Here is a 20253-nt window from a genome sequence, read left to right as displayed (position 1 = left end):
AGCTTTTCAGTAAAATCAGAATGACAAAATATCAGTACATCATGAAAGAGTGTGAGGATCATACTAAGTTGTGCAAGAAAGTACAACCTTGAAACTGTGGAACAGGAGAAGTAGTCCTTAATATTATTTATTAAAGGAAAACTGGATCATTTAAAAAACAAATGTATTTGTTTCATTGTTATTTTATTTGAATAGGCAGTGGTACATAGGACCAATGCCTCTACATACAATGATTGTTTTGAAACATTCTTAAAGGGGAAGAGGTTTTTACGGGACACCTTATCATTTGAGGATTGGTTACCACAATCACGGAGATGATGATGAAGTATGATTGTTTTGGGCCAAATTAAGGTGGAAAAACATTTCTACGTACCACTACAATTCGGTATTTGGAAGGTACACCCAAACACCCCTTTCGAATACCTTCCATTTAATACATCAGAAAAAGCCATTTTGCGTTTGCAAATGGCCTGATTCTTTAGACCAGCCTTCTTGCAACTGCAATGATAGTTCGTACATCTTGCACGTAGGCAGAGCTTTTAAGGAGAAATTAAATAGTTCCTACGTTGCACAAAAATGAAGTGCTTCAAACAAACACATACTTTGCATGCACAGAGAAGAGGTGGAATATATGTAAGACTGAAGACACAGGTGAAATGAGAAATAGATTGACTGCTTCGCTGCCAAGTTTTATACGCCATTTCTTCAGCGCAATACAAAAAGCACCAAACAGTATGACGAAGTTGTCAATTGGTTTCATAGTCCATTCCCTTTGTTTAGTGCTGTGAAAGGAAGAGCCGAATTCCAAAATTGATCAATGATGTTTCAGAAATTTCCCAAAGGGAATACCAAGCCGAGTGTTAAAAACTGCATTTACTCACAGGCTTTGAGCAGGAAACACAGAAATGCTAGTAAAGTGCAATATCCAAGGGAACACTGACTCTGTCAAAGATGATCCAAATGGAATTGATGGAAAGTCCCAATTACAAACAACAGAATCAAAATAAGGTGAGGGGACACCAGTATTTGAACCAGGGACCTCTCGATCTGCAGTCAAATGCTCTACCACTGACCTATATCCCCAGCTTTACAATGCAATCAGAATGACAAAATATCAGTACATCATGAAAGAGTGAGAGGATCATACTAAGTTGTTCCGGAAAGTACAACCTTGAAACTGTGGAACAGGAGAAGTAGTCCTTAATATTATTTATTAAAGGAAAACTGGATCATTTAAAAAACAGATATTTGTTTCATTGTTATTTTATTTGAATAGGCAGTGGTACATAGGACCAATGCCTCTACATACAATGATTGTTTTGAAACATTCTTAAAGAGGAAGAGGTTTTTACGGGACACCTTATCATTTGAGGATTGGTTACCACAATCACTGAGATGGTGATGAAGTATGATTGTTTTGGTCCAAATTATGGTGGAAAAACATTTCTACGTACCACTACAATTCAGTATTTGGAAGGTACACCCAAACACCCCTTTCGAATACCTTCCATTTAATACATCAGAAAAAGCCATTTTGCGTTTGCAAATGGCCTGATTCTTCAGACCAGCCTTCTTGCAACTGCAATGATAGTTCGTACATCTTGCACGTAGGCATAGCTTTTAAGGAAAAATTAAATTGTTCCTACGTTGCACAAAAATGAAGTGCTTCAAACAAACACATACTTTGCATGCACAGAGAAGAGGTGGAATATATGTAAGACTGAAGACACAGGTGAAATGAGAAATAGATTGACTGCTTCGCTTCCAAGTTTTATACGCCATTTCTTCAGTGCAATACAAGAAAGCACCAAACAGCATAACAAAGTTGTCAATTGGTTTAATAGTCCATTCCCTTTGTTTAGTGCTCTGAAAGGAAGAGCCGAATTCCAAAATTGATCAATGATGTTTCAGAAATTTCCCAAAGGGAATAACAAGCCGAGTGTTAAAAACTGCATTTATTCACAGGTTTTGAGCAGGAAACACTGAAATGCTATTAAAGTGCAATATGTAAGGGAACACTGACTCTGTTAAAGATGATCCAAAGGGAATTGATGAAAAGTCCAAATTACAAACAACAGAATCAAAACAAGGTGAGGGGACACCAGGATTTGAACCAGGGACCTCTCAATCTGCAGTCAAATGCTCCACCACTGAGCTATATCCCCAGCTTTTCAGTAAAATCAGAATGACAAAATATCAGTACATCATGAAAGAGTGTGAGGATCATACTAAGTTGTGCCAGAAAGTACAACCTTGAAACTGTGGAACAGGAGAAGTAGTCCTTAATATTATTTATTAAAGGAAAACTGGATCATTTAAAAAACAGATATTTGTTTCATTGTTATTTTATTTGAATAGGCAGTGGTACATAGGACCAATGCCTCTACATACAATGATTGTTTTGAAACATTCTTAAAGGGGAAGAGGTTTTTACGGGACACCTTATCATTTGAGAATTGGTTACCACAATCACGGAGATGATGATGAAGTATGATTGTTTTGGGCCAAATTATGGTAGAAAAACATTTCTACGTACCACTACAATTTGGTATTTGGAAGGTACACCCAAACACCCCTTTCGAATACCTTCCATTTAATACATCAGAAAAAGCCATTTTGCGTTTGCAAATGGCCTGATTCTTCAGACCAGCCTTCTTGCAACTGCAATGATAGTTCGTACATCTTGCACTTAGGCAGAGCTTTTAAGGAGAAATTAAATAGTTCCTACGTTGCACAAAAATGAAGTGCTTCAAACAAACACATACTTTGCATGCACAGAGAAGAGGTGGAATATATGTAAGACTGAAGACACAGGTGAAATGAGAAATAGATTGACTGCTTTGCTGCCAAGTTTTATACGCCATTTCTTCAGTGCAATACAATAAAGCACCAAACAGTATAACAAAGTTGTCAATTGGTTTAATAGTCCATTCCCTTTGTTTAGTGCTGTGAAAGGAAGAGCCGAATTCCAAAATTGATCAATGATGTTTCAGAAATTTCCCAAAGGGAATACCAAGCCGAGTGTTAAAAACTGCATTTACTCACGGGCTTTGAGCAGGAAACACTGAAATGCTATTAAAGTGCAATATCCAAGGGAACACTGACTCTGTCAAAGATGATCCAAATGGAATTGATGAAAAGTCCAAATTACAAACAACAGAATCAAAATAGCGTGAGGGGACATCCGGATTTGAACCAGGGACCACTTCATCTGCAGTCTAATGCTTTACCACTGAGCTATATCCCCAGCCTTTCAGTAAAATCAGAATGACAAAATATCGGTACATCATGAAAGAGTGTGAGGATCATACTAAGTTGTTCCAGAAAGTACAACCTTGAAACTGTGGAACAGGAGAAGCAGTCCTTAATATTATTTATTAAAGGAAAACTGGATCATTTAAAAAACTGATTTATTTGTTTCATTGTTAGTTTATTTGAATAGGCAGTGGTACATAGGACCAATGCCTCTACATACAATGATTGTTTTGAAACATTCTTAAAGGGGAAGAAGTTTTTACGAGACACCTTATCATTTGAGGATTGGTTACCACAATCACTGAGATGGGGATGAAGTATGATTGTTTTGGGCCAAATTATGGTGGAAAAACATTTCTACGTACCACTACAATTCGGTATTTGGAAGGTACACCCAAACACCCCTTTCGAATACCTTCCATTTAATACATCAGAAAAAGCCATTTTGCGTTTGCAAATGGCCTGATTCTTCAGACCAGCCTTCTTGCAACTGCAATGATAGTTCGTATATCTTGCTCGTAGGCAGAGCTTTTAAGGAGAAATTAAATAGTTCCTACGCTGCACAAAAATGAAGTGCTTCAAACAAGCACATACTTTGCATGCACAGAGAAGAGGTGGAATATATGTAAGACTGAAGACACAGGTGAAATGAGAAATAGATTGACTGCTTCGCTGCCAAGTTTTATACGCCATTTCTTCAGTGCAATACAAGAAAGCACCAAACAGTATAACAAAGTTGTCAATTGGTTTCATAGTCCATTCCCTTTGTTTAGTGCTGGGAAAGGAAGAGCCGAATTCCAAAATTGATCAATGATGTTTCAGAAATTTCCCAAAGGGAATACCAAGCCGAGTGTAAAAAACTGCATTTACTCACAGGTTTTGAGAAGCAAACACTGTAATGCCATTAAAGTGCAATATCCAAGGGAACACTGACTCTGTCAAAGATGATCCAATTGGAATTGATGGAAAGTCCAATTACAAACAACAGAATCAAAATAGGGTGAGGGGGCACGAGAATTTGAACCAGGGTCCTCTTGATCTGCAGTCAAATGCTCTACCACTGAGCTATATCCCCAGCTTTACAGTACAATCAGAATGACAAAATATCAGTACATCATGAAAGAGTGAGAGGATCATACTAAGTTGTTCCGGAAAGTACAACCTTGAAACTGTGGAACAGGAGAAGTAGTCCTTAATATTATTTATTAAAGGAAAACTGGATCATTTAAAAAACAGATATTTGTATCATTGTTATTTTATTTGAATAGGCAGTGGTACATAGGACCAATGCCTCTACATACAATGATTGTTTTGAAACATTCTTAAAGGGGAAGAGGTTTTTACGGGACACCTTATCATTTGAGGATTGGTTACCACAATCACTGAGATGGTGATGAAGTATGATTGTTTTGGGCCAAATTATGGTGGAAAAACATTTCTACGTACCACTACAATTCGGTATTTGGAAGGTACACCCAAACACCTCTTTAGAATACCTTCTATTTAATACATCAGAAAAAGCCATTTTGTGTTTGCAAATGGCCTGATTCTTCAGACCAGCCTTCTTGCAACTACAATGATAGTTCGTACATCTTGCACGTAGGCAGAGCTTTTAAGGAGAAATTAAATAGTTCCTACGTTGCACAAAAATGAAGTGCTTCAAACAAACACATACTTTGCATGCACAGAGAAGAGGTGGATTATATGTAAGACTGAAGACACAGGTGAAATGAGAAATAGATTGACAGCTTCGCTGCCAAGTTTTATATGCCATTTCTTCAGTGCAATACAAGAAAGCACCAAACAGTATAACAAAGTTGTCAATTGGTTTAATAGTCCATTCCCTTTGTTTAGTGCTGTGAAAGGAAGAGCTGAATTCCAAAATTGATCAATGATGTTTCAGAAATTTCCCAAAGGGAATACCAAGCCTAGTGTTAAAAACTGCATTTACTCACAGGTTTTGAGAAGCAAACACTGTAATGCCATTAAAGTGCAATATCCAAGGGAACACTGACTCTGTCAAAGATGATCCAAATGGAATTGATGGAAAGTCCCAATTACAAACAACAGAATCAAAATAGGGTGAGGGGATACCAGGATTTGAACCAGGGACCTCTTGATTTGCAGTTAAATGCTCTACCACTGAGCTATATCCCCAGCTTTAAAGTACAACCAGAATGACAAAAGATCAGTACATCATGAAAGAGTGAGAGGATCATACTAAGTTGTTCCGGAAAGTACAACCTTGAAACTGTGGAACAGGAGAAGTAGTCCTTAATATTATTTATTAAAGGAAAACTGGATCATTTAAAGAACAGATATTTGTTTCATTGTTATTTTATTCGAATAGGCAGTGGTACATAGGACCAATGCCTCTACATACAATGATTGTTTTGAAACATTCTTAAAGGGGAAGAGGTTTTTACGGGACACCTTATCATTTGAGGATTGGTTACCACAATCACTGAGATGGTGATGAAGTATGATTGTTTTGGGCCAAATTATGGTGGAAAAACATTTCTACGTACCACTACAATTCAGTATTTGGAAGGTACACTCAAACACCCCTTTCGAATACCTTCCATTTAATACATCAGAAAAAGCCATTTTGCGTTTGCAAATGGCCTGATTCTTCAGACCAGCCTTCTTGCAACTGCAATGATAGTTCGTACATCTTGCACGTAGGCAGAGCTTTTAAGGAGAAATTAAATAGTTCCTACGTTGCACAAAAATGAAGTGCTTCAAACAAACACATACTTTGCATGCACAGAGAAGAGGTGGAATATATGTAAGACTGAAGACACAGGTGAAATGAGAAATAGATTGACTGCTTCGCTGCCAAGTTTTATACGCCATTTCTTAAGTGCAATACAAGAAAGCACAAAACAGTATAACAAAGTTGTCAATTGGTTTCATAGTCCATTCCCTTTGTTTAGTGCTGTGAAAGGAAGAGCCGAATTCCAAAATTGATCAATGATGTTTCAGAAATTTCCCAAAGGGAATAACAAGCCGACTGTTAAAAACTACATTCACTCACAGGTTTTGAGCAGGAAACAGTGAAATGCTATTAAAGTGCAATATCCAAGGGAACACTGACTCTGTCAAAGATGATCCAAATGGAATTGATGGAAAGTCCCAATTACAAACAACAGAATCAAAATAGGGTGTGAGGACACCCGGATTTGAACCAGGGACCTCTTGATCTGCAGTCAAAAGCTCTACCACTGAGCTATATCCCCAGCTTTTCAGTAAAATCAGAATGACAAAATATCAGTACATCATGAAAGAGTGTTAGGATCATACTAAGTTGTGCCAGAAAGTACAACCTTGAAACTGTGGAACAGGAGAAGTAGTCCTTAATATTATTTATTAAAGGAAAACTCGATCATTTAAAAAACAGATGTATTTGTTTCATTGTTATTTTATTTGAATAGGCAGTGGTACATAGGACCAATGCCTCTACATACAATGATTGTTTTGAAACATTCTTAAAGGGGAAGAGGTTTTTACGGGACACCTTATCATATGGCCAGGATGCCCGCCACCCCCTCCCAACACACATCCCCAAGGATGGGAAGTCGGACAATCGTTGAACTTTTGGAAGACGGGAGGGAGTCACCCTCCCGGCCGTATTTATTAAAATATGAAACAAAATTTAAAACATTAAATTCAAAGTTTCATCATTATGCATTATGTACAATTTGACATTTATTACATTTCGATGCAGTCATGTACTTTTGGCTAACATCCTGAAAATGCATACACTCTAATTCAAATTGTACATCCTAGCATTAAGGGCCAACGGCAAGGTCTTAACCGGTGTCAGATCCCTACTACCAAACTCCCGCCCTCACCGTGTGAGCAGCGCATGCGCAGAGGGCTCTACCCTCATTGCCAACTGTAACTTCCCCTGTCGTGGTGGGGGCCCCCTTTCTACTCGACGCCATCCTAAGGGTCGTCCGAGTTCCCGTATGAGGTCTCTGTAGGAAGGACAGCGTGGACTCTCCCCCCCTCCCCATACTCTCTATCCGCCGTCGCGGATATCCGGCCCCCGGGAAATTAGTCAGGAGGGGCATTTAACCGCCTCCCCCCCTGGGAGGGGCCCATGGCCATCTCCCCCTAGGCGCCCCATCCTTAGTGGGTGCCGCCTCCCCGTGGAAGGGGCCAATGGCCATCTTCCCCCGGGCGCTCCCATCCATTGTGGGTGGCGCCCCACTCTAGGGACCTTTAAATTCCTGCTCACCGATCATAACCTTACCGCCCGACAAATAAATACGACAGTTGTTTACCTACTAAAAAGAAGAAAAAAAAATTCCACATCATCTTACTGCTATTACTGATCATTCCTGCAAGAAGAAATTTCTCCAATGCAAACCATATTTACATTCTCAACATTCCTTTATTCACTCTACCAAGGAAAAGGAAAGGCCTATACTTTCATCACTCAGAAAACTTTATTTTCTCCAAACATTTGCTATCAGGGGCTGGTGGGTGGGTCAAAATTGCTGCTTTTTCCGTCGAGGGCTCACGAGCAACGAGTGGGTGCAGCCTTCCGATCCGAGGAACAAGAGGACGATCTTCTGGGTTCCCGCTCCTTTATCCTTCTGCGGGAGGGCGTGTACCCGTCCCTGATACGCCTACTGGGCGTGGTCTTCCTTCGAGGTGTCTAGGACAACCCCTCTCGGGCGGGGGAAGGCGCGCTCCGGCTACGCCGCTTTGGGCATACCAGCCGGGCCACGCCCACCCCGCCCAAAATGGCTTCCCGGGAGGTTCGGGCCCCCATCCATACGTTCGGGGGGACCGAGCGGTCGCCCCTTTCCATATGGCCGGGATGCCCGCCACCCCCTCCCAACACACATCCCCAAGGATGGGAAGTCGGACAATCGTTGAACTTTTGGAAGATGGGAGGGAGTCACCCTCCCGGCCGTATTTATTAAAATATGAAACAAAATTTAAAACATTAAATTAAAAGTTTCATCATTATGCATTATGTACAATTTGACATTTATTACATTTCGATGCAGTCATGTACTTTTGGCTAACATCCTGAAAATGCATACACTCTAATTCAAATTGTACATCCTAGCATTAAGGGCCAACGGCAAGGTCTTAACCGGTGTCAGATCCCTACTACCAAACTCCCGCCCTCACCGTGTGAGCGGCGCATGCGCAGAGGGCTCTACCCTCATTGCCAACTGTAACTTCCCTTGTCGTGGTGGGGGACCCCTTTCTACTCGACGCCATCTTAAGGGTCGTCCGAGTTCCCGTATGAGGTCTCTGTAGGAAGCACAGCGTGGACTCTCCCCCCCCACCCCATACTCTCTATCCGCCGTCGCGGATATCCGGCCCCCGGGAAATTAGTCAGGAGGGGCATTTAACCGCCTCCCCCCCTGGGAGGGGCCCATGGCCATCTCGCCCTAGGCGCCCCATCCTTAGTGGGTGCCGCCTCCCCGTGGAAGGGGCCAATGGCCGTCTTCCCCCGGGCGCTCCCATCCATTGTGGGTGGCGCCCCACTCTAGGGACCTTTAAATTCCTGCTCACCGATCATGACCTTACCGCCACAGACCGGATAGTTGACCGACTATCCGGTCCCCCCAACTCCTCGTATAGGTCATACTTCCTCAAACCTCTCAGCCATGCAACCAAATCTCCTATTAGTAAATCATTCCCCTCCCTGGACAGGTGAACCCCATCGTACAGATACATATGGTCACCCCGGATACACCCATGAGGAATGACATGCAACTGTGCAGAACGGAACAGTCTATTAATCTTATTATTGACCGGTTTAACTGAATGGTTCAGAGCTGACCCCGAAAGGCCCCCCTGCCACCTCCTTCTAGGAATCATGTGGGACCAGGCAATCGTGCACCCCGGGACTCTTTTAGCCAACCAGCTAACAGCCGACAAGATTCGTTCAAGTAACACTCGTCTACCCAGTGTCACCAAATCGTTGCCACCCAGGTGTACTATGACTATAGATGGCGGTGACCTATGCCGCCCTAAGAGTCCCTCGAAAAATGACTCAAATTTGTCAAAAACGAGCCCACCTTTCCCATGGAAAGCCACTCTGAACCCGTATTCCCCAGGTGCGTGAATCGCGTCACCTTCCTTGAATACGTCACCGGCGCGCCTCACGTATGAGTGGCCCACGACCCATACCATCCTCTCCGCAGTCGGTGATCTCTGACCGCTGGTCTCTTGATGTAGGGTCGACCTCCAATTCCGCCCTGCATGGCAGGCCCGCGAAACTGCAAAGTAAACAAAAGACAGAAAACGTGAGTGCATGTCAATTGATCACTTACAACATGTGCAATCGCACATACCTCTTAAAGCAATTCGAAGACCAACGGCCCAATTGTTTCACTTCCTCGGCACTCTGACCCCTGGCTGTAGCCTCAGTAGCAGCCCCTATCCTAAAGGAGTGGGTCCCAAAATCGCACGGGTCCATGCCCGCGTCAGCGATTGCCAGTGCCAGCACCCTCTGAAACTGAAATCTCGTCAGTGGGGTGCCATCCTTGTGTCGGAGCAAGCTCCCCCCCCAAGCGGCCGCTCTCAGCGCCAAACAGTCTTCCACACACTTCAACGGGCAGATGGGGGACCCTCGCTTGCGCTGTACGAGCACACTATCTCCCATAGCCCCCTGGTCGGTCTTGGACCTGGCTATCATGATTACCATCGAATCACCCCTTATCTGGATGTGATCCCTGCACAAACCTCCCTCCATATCTCTCTTGTTCCTTGCGACAAGCTCGCTCACCCTCATGGCCCCATGGAATGCCAATGTGAACGCTGCCCGGAACAGAACTGCTTCGTAATGGGAGGAACACGTCTCGTCCAGCTTTGCTAAAAGCAGAGACAGTCTGTCTAAGCCAATCGGGTGCCTCGTATCTCTCTTGCAACCCTCAAGGCGCTGCCAGCCGCGAAGGGCTTTCTTCACCAAAAAAGAACCTGTAGGGTCTTTTATGCCGTGTACCTGGGCCATGAATGAAATGGCCGCCCTATGCCTACCGGCCGTTGCCACTGATCGGCCCTCCCTGTGTAGTGCAACCAGGTACCCCAGGAAGGATTCCTCCTGCCCCCAATGCAGACTCCCCACAGGACCCAAATATGTGCAATAAGAACGAAACGCTCCTTCGTATGCTTTCCTTGTCCTGGGGGCTAGACTCGCTGCCCGAGGTCTTGTAATCCGAGGCACCGATTAGCCACATTGCTTCTGGGAATGGTGCTGCCTCTAAGTCTGCTGTGGGCAGATAACCCCTGAATGCCTGCATACGTGAACGAGAGAGTGCATCAGCCGCATGATTTAGTACACCTGGCACATGTTTCGCCCTGAACAGTACATTCAATCTCATGCACAGCAGCACAATCTCTTTCAACAATCTCAACATCATTTTGCAGCGTGCTGCCTGTCGGTTAATGCACTCTACGACAGTCATATTGTCAGACCAAAACACCACTGAGCGGCCCCTGAAGTCCTCGGCCCATGTCGTCAGAGCAACCCAGATGGGGAATAACTCCAGGAACCCAATGTTACCTGTGAGGCCGTCAGAGTGCCACCAAGTTGGCCATGTTTGTGCTAACCATCGATCACCCAAGATGGCGCCAAAACCCACGCTCCCTGCCGAGTCGGTCCATAGACCCAATTCCTCCGAAGACTCTGGCGGGGAGCTCCAGACGACTCTACCGTTGAAGTCTGCCAGAAATGCCAACCAAATACGCATATCCTGGCGAACCTCTCCAGACAGTCTCGTACAGTGGTGAGCCTCTTTGAGACCACCCATAGCCTGCGCGATAGAGCGTGAAAACGGGCGGGCCATAGGAATCACCCTTAAGGCAAAATTAAGCTGACCCACTGTTCGTTGTAACTGGTGCAGGGTCACTTTCTCCCCACCCAGGCATTGCCTCAAGGAAGCCCGGAACTTGGTCACTTTGTCTACTGGTAATCGGAAACACGCCTCCACAGAATCGAGCTCAATACCCAGAAATTCCAGTGAAGTAGATGGTCCAACCGTCTTACCTGGTGCCAATGGGACACCGAATTCATTCATGAGGATGCAGAAATCATACAGCGCCTGTGCGCAATTCATATCATCGGCTGCCCCCAAAAACAGAAAATCATCCAGATAATGCATAACATGTCTATGCCCTGTGGCCTCTGTAAATGCCCATTCCAAAAAACAGCTAAACATCTCAAAATATGCACATGAAATGGAACAACCCATGGGCATGCATTTGTCCATGTAATAATTTCCCTGAAATGCAAAACCTAGCAGGCGCTGATCCTGCGGGTGCACCGGAAGCAACCGGAATGCTGATTCGATATCACATTTCGCCATCAGCGCCCCAGGGCCTAGGTGGTTCAACATGGCCACGGCATCGTCGAACGATGCGTATCGTACCGAACAAACTTCTGGGTCTATGGCATCATTCACCGAGGAACCCCTGGGAGCAGAAAGGTTATGTATGAGTCTAAACTCCCCCGGATCTTTCTTCGGGACAACCCCTAACGGGGAACATATGAAATCGGCCAACGGCGGGCAGGAAAAGGGGCCAGCCACTCGTCCGAAACTGACTTCTTTTGCTATTTTCTTTTCTGCCACGCTTGGGTTGTGCTGTACCGATAACTGGTTTCTACAAAAGGAATTCCCCCGAACTTCCCCCACCAGGATGTGGAAGCCATGTAAGAATCCCTTCCTCAACACCCCAGCGGACACATGATCAGGGTATTTGTTTAACCACGGAATCATAACCATTAGATCAACTGATGTAGGCAATCGGTTACAAAGGTCCACCTCACTCCTGCTTAGGTCCTCCTTTTCCACCCGTCCCGCCATTCTTTGATCTACATGCACTTTCCGGGTGGGAGGAATTCCCACAGCCGGCACACACATGCTTAAACTTGCATGTCCCCTGTGGTCTGTTACAATTGCCTCGATTGAAGCCCCAACAGACCCCTCCTTGTCCGCCCTTCCCGCCAACTCTAGGCTGATAGCCCCCACCTGTGCCTGCTCGAAAGGGCACCCCGGGCTTTTGGCGGACAACTCCGGACCCGCTCCTGCCTGGCGAGGACGTACCTGTCGCCCCTGGCAGGAGTTGCTTGTGCCATGACACCGAGTCCAAACAATCCCAAGACAGAGAAGCATCATATTCCTTTGCTTTACGGAACTTCATGTCATAGCCTTTCCATTCTTCCCCCTCATACATTGAATAAAAATCCATAATGCGATTCTGATAGCAAACCAACTCAGTCATAACATCAGGTTTACGTTCCCCCATAACTGCGGTAAATATAGAGAAGGCCTTAACCCAGTTCGTCACTGTCTCTTCCACCCTGAACTCGGCAATCTTGGCGCGCCATACACTAGGGTGCCACAAATCTTTCTGCGTTTTAGCATACTCCATCTCACGATGGTCCGTTAACAATGAAAACATGTTGACATACTTGTCTCCCCATATTAACTCTTTCGTGGCCAAGGGAACGTGCTGTGCAACCTTTTCCCGCCTAGAGGGTATCGAGCCCTCCCCCACCATTGGCAATGCGAGCTTACCCGGATCGGCTATTGTTGCCGCCATCTTCTCTTGACCAGCTGCTGGTACTCCTGGCGCCACCTGTGGGGGAACAAGAGGAACACTCGCTTTCGCGACATCTCTCGATTGCCGCAACTGCTTCATTAACACTCTGGCCTCTTCGGCCGGATCTCCCGGGGTCGCTGTGCCCCCCACCTTTGTCTTCAGCCATGCGGTCAACTGAGCGGCCAATTCTGGGGGCATTTCATCATCCTCGGTCGAGGTGATCACCACTGGGATAGGCTGGCCTAAAACTGGTTCCTGAACCGGGTTACCAGCCGGTACTAGGGGGACGATGGGCGGCACCACTGGTGCCGGGACCCCCCCCCCGAGACTGCCCTTTCTTTGACCCGCTTCCCTCTTAACCCGGGAACCACTCCCGGCAAGGCCGGGCCTATTACCTTTTTCTGCTGACCTGGGTCGTTCATTGTAGCCAATTGCTTCTTTACCTCCGCCAAACCTCTACCGAGCGATTGGACTTGACCGAGCTTTCGGTCCATACACGCCATCCGGTTCGACAACAGGCGTAACATCTTCTCCATCTCGGAACCCTTTCCTGCTTGCTTGCTAGGCATGGTTTCGAGTCCTCCGCCTTTGGTCGATCCACGAGGTCCTGAAATCTGTGTCGAAACTGAAAGATAAAAACAGGATTACCACGTTCAAAATTGCTGCTTGTTCCGTCGAGGGCTCACGAGCAACGAGTGGGTGCAGCCTTCCGATCCGAGGAACAAGAGGACGATCTTCTGGGTTCCCGCTCCTTTATCCTTCTGCGGGAGGGCGTGTACCCGTCCCTGATACGCCTACTGGGCGTGGTCTTCCTTCGAGGTGTCTAGGACAACCCCTCTCGGGCGGGGGAAGGCGCGCTCCGGCTACGCCGCTTTGGGCATACCAGCCGGGCCACGCCCACCCCGCCCAAAATGGCTTCCCGGGAGGTTCGGGCCCCCATCCATACATTCGGGGGGACCGAGCGGTCGCCCCTTTCCATTTGAGGATTGGTTACCACAATCACGGAGATGATGATGAAGTATGATTGTTTTGGGCCAAATTAAGGTGGAAAAACATTTCTACGTACCACTACAATTCGGTATTTGGAAGGTACACCCAAACACCCCTTTCGAATACCTTCCATTTAATACATCAGAAAAAGCCATTTTGCGTTTGCAAATGGCCTGATTCTTTAGACCCGCCTTCTTGCAACTGCAATGATAGTTCGTACATCTTGCACGTAGGCATAGCTTTTAAGGAAAAATTAAATAGTTCCTACGTTGCACAAAAATGAAGTGCTTCAAACAAACACATACTTTGCATGCACAGAGAAGAGGTGGAATATACGTAAGACTGTAGACACAGGTGAAATGAGAAATAGATTGACTGCTTCGCTGCCAAGTTTTATACGCCATTTCTTCAGTGCAATACAAGAAAGCACCAAACAGTATAACAAAGTTGTCAATTGGTTTAATAGTCCATTCCCTTTGTTTAGTGCTCTGAAAGGAAGAGCCGAATTCCAAAATTGATCAATGATGTTTCAGAAATTTCCCAAAGGGAATAACAAGCCGAGTGTTAAAAACTGCATTTACTCACAGGTTTTGAGCAGGAAACACTGAAATGCTATTAAAGTGCAATATCCAAGGGAACACTGACTCTGTCAAAGATGATCCAAATGGAATTGATGAAAAGTCCCAATTACAAACAACAGAATCAAAATAGGGTGAGGGGACACCCGGATTTGAACCAGGGACCTCTTGATCTGCAGTCAAATGCTCTACCACTGAGCTATATCCCCAGCTTTTCAGTAAAATTAGAATGACAAAATATCAGTACATCATGAAAGAGTGTGAGGCTCATACTAAGTTGTGCCAGAAAGTACAACCTTGAAACTGTGGAACAGGAGAAGTAGTCCTTAATATTATTTATTAAAGGAAAACTGGATCATTTAAAAAACAGATTTATTTGTTTCATTATTATTTTATTTGAATAGGCAGTGGTACATAGGACCAATGCCTCTACATACAATGATTGTTTTGAAACATTCTTAAAGGGGAAGAGGTTTTTACGGGACACCTTATCATTTGAGGATTGGTTACCACAATCACAGAGATGATGATGAAGTATGATTGTTTTGGGCCAAATTATGGTGGAAAAACATTTCTATGTACCACTATAATTCGGTATTTGGAAGGTACACCCAAACACCCCTTTCGAATACCTTCCATTTAATACATCAGAAAAAGCCATTTTGCGTTTGCAAATGGCCTGATTCTTCAGACCAGCCTTCTTGCAACTGCAATGATAGTTCGTACATCTTGCACGTAGGCAGAGCTTTTAAGGAGAAATTAAATAGTTCCTACGTTGCACAAAAATGAAGTGCTTCAAACAAACACATACTTTGCATGCACAGAGAAGAGGTGGAATATTTGTAAGACTGAAGACACAGGTGAAATGAGAAATAGATTGACTGCTTAGCTGCCAAGTTTTATATGCCATTTCTTCAGTGCAATACAAGAAAGCACCAAACAGTATAACAAAGTTGTCAATTGGTTTAATAGTCCATTCCCTTTGTTTAGTGCTGTGAAACGAAGAGCCAAATTCCAAAATTGATCAATGATGTTTCAGAAATTTCCCAAAGGGAATACCAAGCCGAGTGTTAAAAACTGCATTTACTCACAGGTTTTGAGAAACAAACACTGTAATACTATTAAAGTGCAATATCCAAGGGAACACTGACTCTGTCAAAGATGATCCAAATGAAATTGATGGAAAGTCCCAATTACAAACAACAGAATCAAAATAGGGTGAGGGGACAGCAGGATTTGACCCAGGGACCTCTTGATCTGCAGTGAAATGCTCTACCACTGAGCTATATCCCCAGCTTTAAAGTACAACCAGAATGACAAAATATCAGTACATCATGAAAGAGTGAGAGGATCATACTAAGTTGTTCCGGAAAGTACAACCTTGAAACTGTGGAACAAGAGAAGTAGTCCTTAATATTATTTATTAAAGGAAAACTGGATCATTTAAAAAAACAGATATTTGTTTCATTGTTATTTTATTTGAATAGGCAGTGGTACATAGGACCAATGCCTCTACATACAATGATTGTTTTGAAACATTCTTAAAGGGGAAGAGGTTTTTACGGGACACCTTATCATTTGAGGATTGGTTACCACAATCACTGAGATGGTGATGAAGTATGATTGTTTTGGGCCAAATTATGGTGGAAAAACATTTCTACGTACCACTACAATTCGGTATTTGGAAGGTACACCCAAACACCCCTTTCGAATACCTTCCATTTAATACATAAGAAAAAGCCATTTTGCGTTTGCAAATGGCCTGATTCTTCAGACCAGCCTTCTTGCAACTGCAATGATAGTTCGTACATCTTGCACGTAGGCAGAGCTTTTAAGGAAAAATTAAATAGTTCCTACGTTGCACAAAAATGAAGTGCTTCAAACAAACACATACTTTGCATGCACAGAGAAGAGGTGGAATATATGTAAGACTGAAGACACAGGTGAAATGAGAAATAGATTGACTGCTTCGCTGTCAAGTTTTATACGCCATTTCTTCAGTGCAATACAAGAAAGCACCAAACAGTATAACAAAGTTGTCAATTGGTTTAATAGTCCATTCCCTTTGTTTAGTGCTGTGAAAGGAAGAGCCGAATTCCAAAATTGATCAATGATGTTTCAGAAATTTCCCAAAGGGAATAACAAGCCGACTGTTAAAAACTGCATACACTCACAGGTTTTGAGCAGGAAACACTGAAATGCTATTAAAGTGCAATATCCAAGGGAACACTGACTCTGTCAAAGATGATCCAAATAGAATTGATGAAAAGTCCCAATTACAAACAACAGAATCAAAATAGCGTGAGAGGACACCCGGATTTGAACCAGGGATCTCTTGACCTGCAGTCAAATGCTCTACCAGTGAGCTATATCTCCAGCTTTTCAGTAAAAGCAGAATGACAAAATATCAGTACATCATGAAAGAGTGTGAGGATCATACTAAGTTGTGCCAGAAAGTACAACCTTGAAACTGTGGAACAGGAGAAGTAGTCCTTAATATTATTTATTAAAGGAAAACTGGATCATTTAAAAAACAGATTTAATTGTTTCATTGTTATTTTATTTGAATAGGCAGTGGTACATAGGACCAATGCCTCTACATACAATGATTGTTTTGAAACATTCTTAAAGGAGAAGAGGTTTTTACGGGACACCTTATCATTTGAGAATTGGTTACCACAATCACGGAGATGATGATGAAGTATGATTGTTTTGGGCCAAATTATGGTGGAAAAACATTTCTACGTACCACTACAATTTGGTATTTGGAAGGTACACCCAAACACCCCTTTCGAATACCTTCCATTTAATACATCAGAAAAAGCCATTTTGTGTTTGCAAATGGCCTGATTCTTCAGACCAGCCTTCTTGCAACTGCAATGATAGTTCGTACATCTTGCACGTAGGCAGAGCTTTTAAGGAGAAATTAAATAGTTCGTATGTTGCACAAAAATGAAGTGCTTCAAACAAACACATACTTTGCATGCACAGAGAAGAGGTGGAATATATGTAAGACTGAAGACACAGGTGAAATGAGAAATAGATTGACTGCTTTGCTGCCAAGTTTTATACGCCATTTCTTCAGTGCAATACAATACAGCACCAAACAGTATAAAAAAGATGTCAATTGGTTTCATAGTCCATTCCCTTTGTTTAGTGCTGTGAAAGGAAGAGCCGAATTCCAAAATTGATCAATGATGTTTCAGAAATTTCCCAAAGGGAATACCAAGCCGAGTGTTAAAAACTGCATTTACTCACAGGTTTTGAGAAGCAAACACTGTAATGCCATTAAAGTGTAATATCCAAGGGAACACTGACTCTGTCAGAGATGATCCAAATGGAATTGATGGAAAGTCCCAATTACAAACAACAGAATCAAAATAGGGTGAGAGGACACCCGGATTTGAACCAGGGACCTCTTGATCTGCAGTCAAATGCTCTACCACTGAGCTATATCCCCAGCTTTTCAGTAAGATTAGAATGACAAAATATCAGTACATCATGAAAGAGTGTGAGGCTCATACTAAGTTGTGCCAGAAAGTACAACATTGAAACTGTGGAACAGGAGAAGTAGTCCTTAATATTATTTATTAAAGGAAAACTGGATCATTTAAAAAACAGATTTATTTGTTTCATTGTTATTTTATTTGAATAGGCAGTGGTACATAGGACCAATGCCTCTACATACAATGATTGTTTTGAAACATTCTTAAAGGGGAAGAGGTTTTTACGGGACACCTTATCATTTGAGGATTGGTTACCACAATCACAGAGATGATGATGAAGTATGATTGTTTTGGGCCAAATTATGGTGGAAAAACATTTCTACGTACCACTACAATTCGGTATTTGGAAGGTACACCCAAACACCCCTTTCGAATACCTTCCATTTAATACATCAGAAAAAGCCATGTTGCGTTTGCAAATGGCCTGATTCTTCAGACCAGCCTTCTTGCAACTGCAATGATAGTTCGTACATCTTGCACGTAGGCAGAGCTTTTAAGGAGAAATTAAATAGTTCCTACGTTGCACAAAAATGAAGTGCTTCAAACAAACACATACTTTGCATGCACAGAGAAGAGGTGGAATATTTGTAAGACTGAAGACACAGGTGAAATGAGAAATAGATTGACTGCTTCGCTGCCAAGTTTTATATGCCATTTCTTCAGTGCAATACAAGAAAGCACCAAACAGTATAACAAAGTTGTCAATTGGTTTAATAGTCCATTTCCTTTGTTTAGTGCTGTGAAACGAAGAGCCAAATTCCAAAATTGATCAATGATGTTTCAGAAATTTCCCAAAGGGAATAACAAGCCGAGTGTTAAAAACTGCATTTACTCACAGGTTTTGAGCAGGAAACACTGAAATGCTATTAAAGTGCAATATCCAAGGGAACACTGACTCTGTCAAAGATGATCCAAGTGGAATTGATGAAAAGTACCAATTACAAACAACAGAATCAAAATAGGGTGAGGGGACACCCGGATTTGAACCAGGGACCTCTTGATCTGCAGTCAAATGCTCTACCACTGAGCTATATCCCCAGCTTTTCAGTAAAATTAGAATGACAAAATATCAGTACATCATGAAAGAGTGTGAGGCTCATACTAAGTTGTGCCAGAAAGTACAACCTTGAAACTGTGGAACAGGAGAAGTAGTCCTGAATATTATTTATTAAAGGAAAACTGGATCATTTAAAAAACAGATTTATTTGTTTCATTGTTATTTTATTTGAATAGGCAGTGGTACATAGGACCAATGCCTCTACATACAATGATTGTTTTGAAACATTCTTAAAGGGGAAGAGGTTTTTACGGGACACCTTATCATTTGAGGATTGGTTACCACAATCACAGAGATGATGATGAAGTATGATTGTTTTGGGCCAAATTATGGTGGAAAAACATTTCTACGTACCACTACAATTCGGTATTTGGAAGGTACACTGTGGAAAAGTAAATTTTGCCATGTTCTGTGTCCCTACATGTCATCCATCATATGTTATATGTGCATGATTAATATGCATATGTTATTCCCCATGTTTGATTAAAGACGCAATTACAGTTGTGTCCACCTCTAGTATGGCAGTTTCCAGTTCTCGTGAATACTACGAATATCAGGCCCATGTAAAGCTACGTTGCCACGTTTCTCAGTGTGCACGTTATTTCATTGTAAAGTCCCCGTTTCTAGGCCTCAAAAGGGCCCGGACACCAGATTCAGCTCCTGTCTCCTGTCTCCTGAAGCCTCGCTGAGGAGCGATACAGCCCCCACCTGTATCCTCGACCCTTCACTTACTTCCTGCCTCGCAGTGCCCGGTTCAGCTTGGCCCTGCCTCTGAGTCTGCCAAGAGTATGTTATGATTCCAGATTATCAGTTCAGTCCTCTTCCTCTGCATTCCTAAAGCTACTGAACTGCATCAATAGTTTCCGTCATTGTCTAGCCTTTACGGCCCCATGTTAGAGAAATACTGTATTAATGGTCATTTAATATTCTTCATCACGCACTACATGTAGAATAATGCATGGTCCAGTCTTAGTGTCTGTTAGCCTTTCCCCTCCTGACTTCTAGTTTATATCAACATGTTCTCTAAACATCAGATACTAGATACTGTTTAGGTACATGTCGCCTTGACTCTTCAGACTTCAGTCTCTGCTCCTAGCACAGAGTTCGAAGCCCCCAGCTTCTCCTAGTAACACGTCATTGCTAGTTTGCGCGCACCATCAGGTTAGAGGTCCCGGCTCCTCAGGTAGCCCCCTCCATGGTTTCCGCCCCATTCATGACATATTCTGTTACGTTTGCATCACATGTCTATGTATACGCCCTGTTACACCTCTTTTCACCCTTATCTTTCGCG

General features: G+C 43.3%; 4 non-coding genes across 4 annotated transcripts; all 4 read right to left on the bottom strand.

Moving 5' to 3' along the window:
- Positions 1 to 6422: 6422 nt before the first annotated feature.
- TRNAC-GCA (transfer RNA cysteine (anticodon GCA)) lies at positions 6423 to 6494 on the bottom strand. Its single transcript has one exon. It is a non-coding gene; the product is annotated as a tRNA-Cys (tRNA).
- An 8042-nt stretch (positions 6495 to 14536) lies between these two features.
- Positions 14537 to 14608, bottom strand: TRNAC-GCA (transfer RNA cysteine (anticodon GCA)). Its single transcript has one exon. It is a non-coding gene; the product is annotated as a tRNA-Cys (tRNA).
- Positions 14609 to 17787: 3179 nt separating this feature from the next.
- Positions 17788 to 17859, bottom strand: TRNAC-GCA (transfer RNA cysteine (anticodon GCA)). The gene has a single exon. It is a non-coding gene; the product is annotated as a tRNA-Cys (tRNA).
- Positions 17860 to 18871: 1012 nt separating this feature from the next.
- TRNAC-GCA (transfer RNA cysteine (anticodon GCA)) lies at positions 18872 to 18943 on the bottom strand. The gene has a single exon. It is a non-coding gene; the product is annotated as a tRNA-Cys (tRNA).
- Positions 18944 to 20253: the final 1310 nt, after the last annotated feature.

Source organism: Lissotriton helveticus, chromosome 1_2 (genome assembly GCF_964261635.1).
Source record: "Lissotriton helveticus chromosome 1_2, aLisHel1.1, whole genome shotgun sequence".
Taxonomy (NCBI): domain Eukaryota; kingdom Metazoa; phylum Chordata; class Amphibia; order Caudata; family Salamandridae; genus Lissotriton; species Lissotriton helveticus.
Note: the sequence above shows the minus strand (reverse complement) of the source record. Positions and strands in the feature narration are given on the sequence as shown.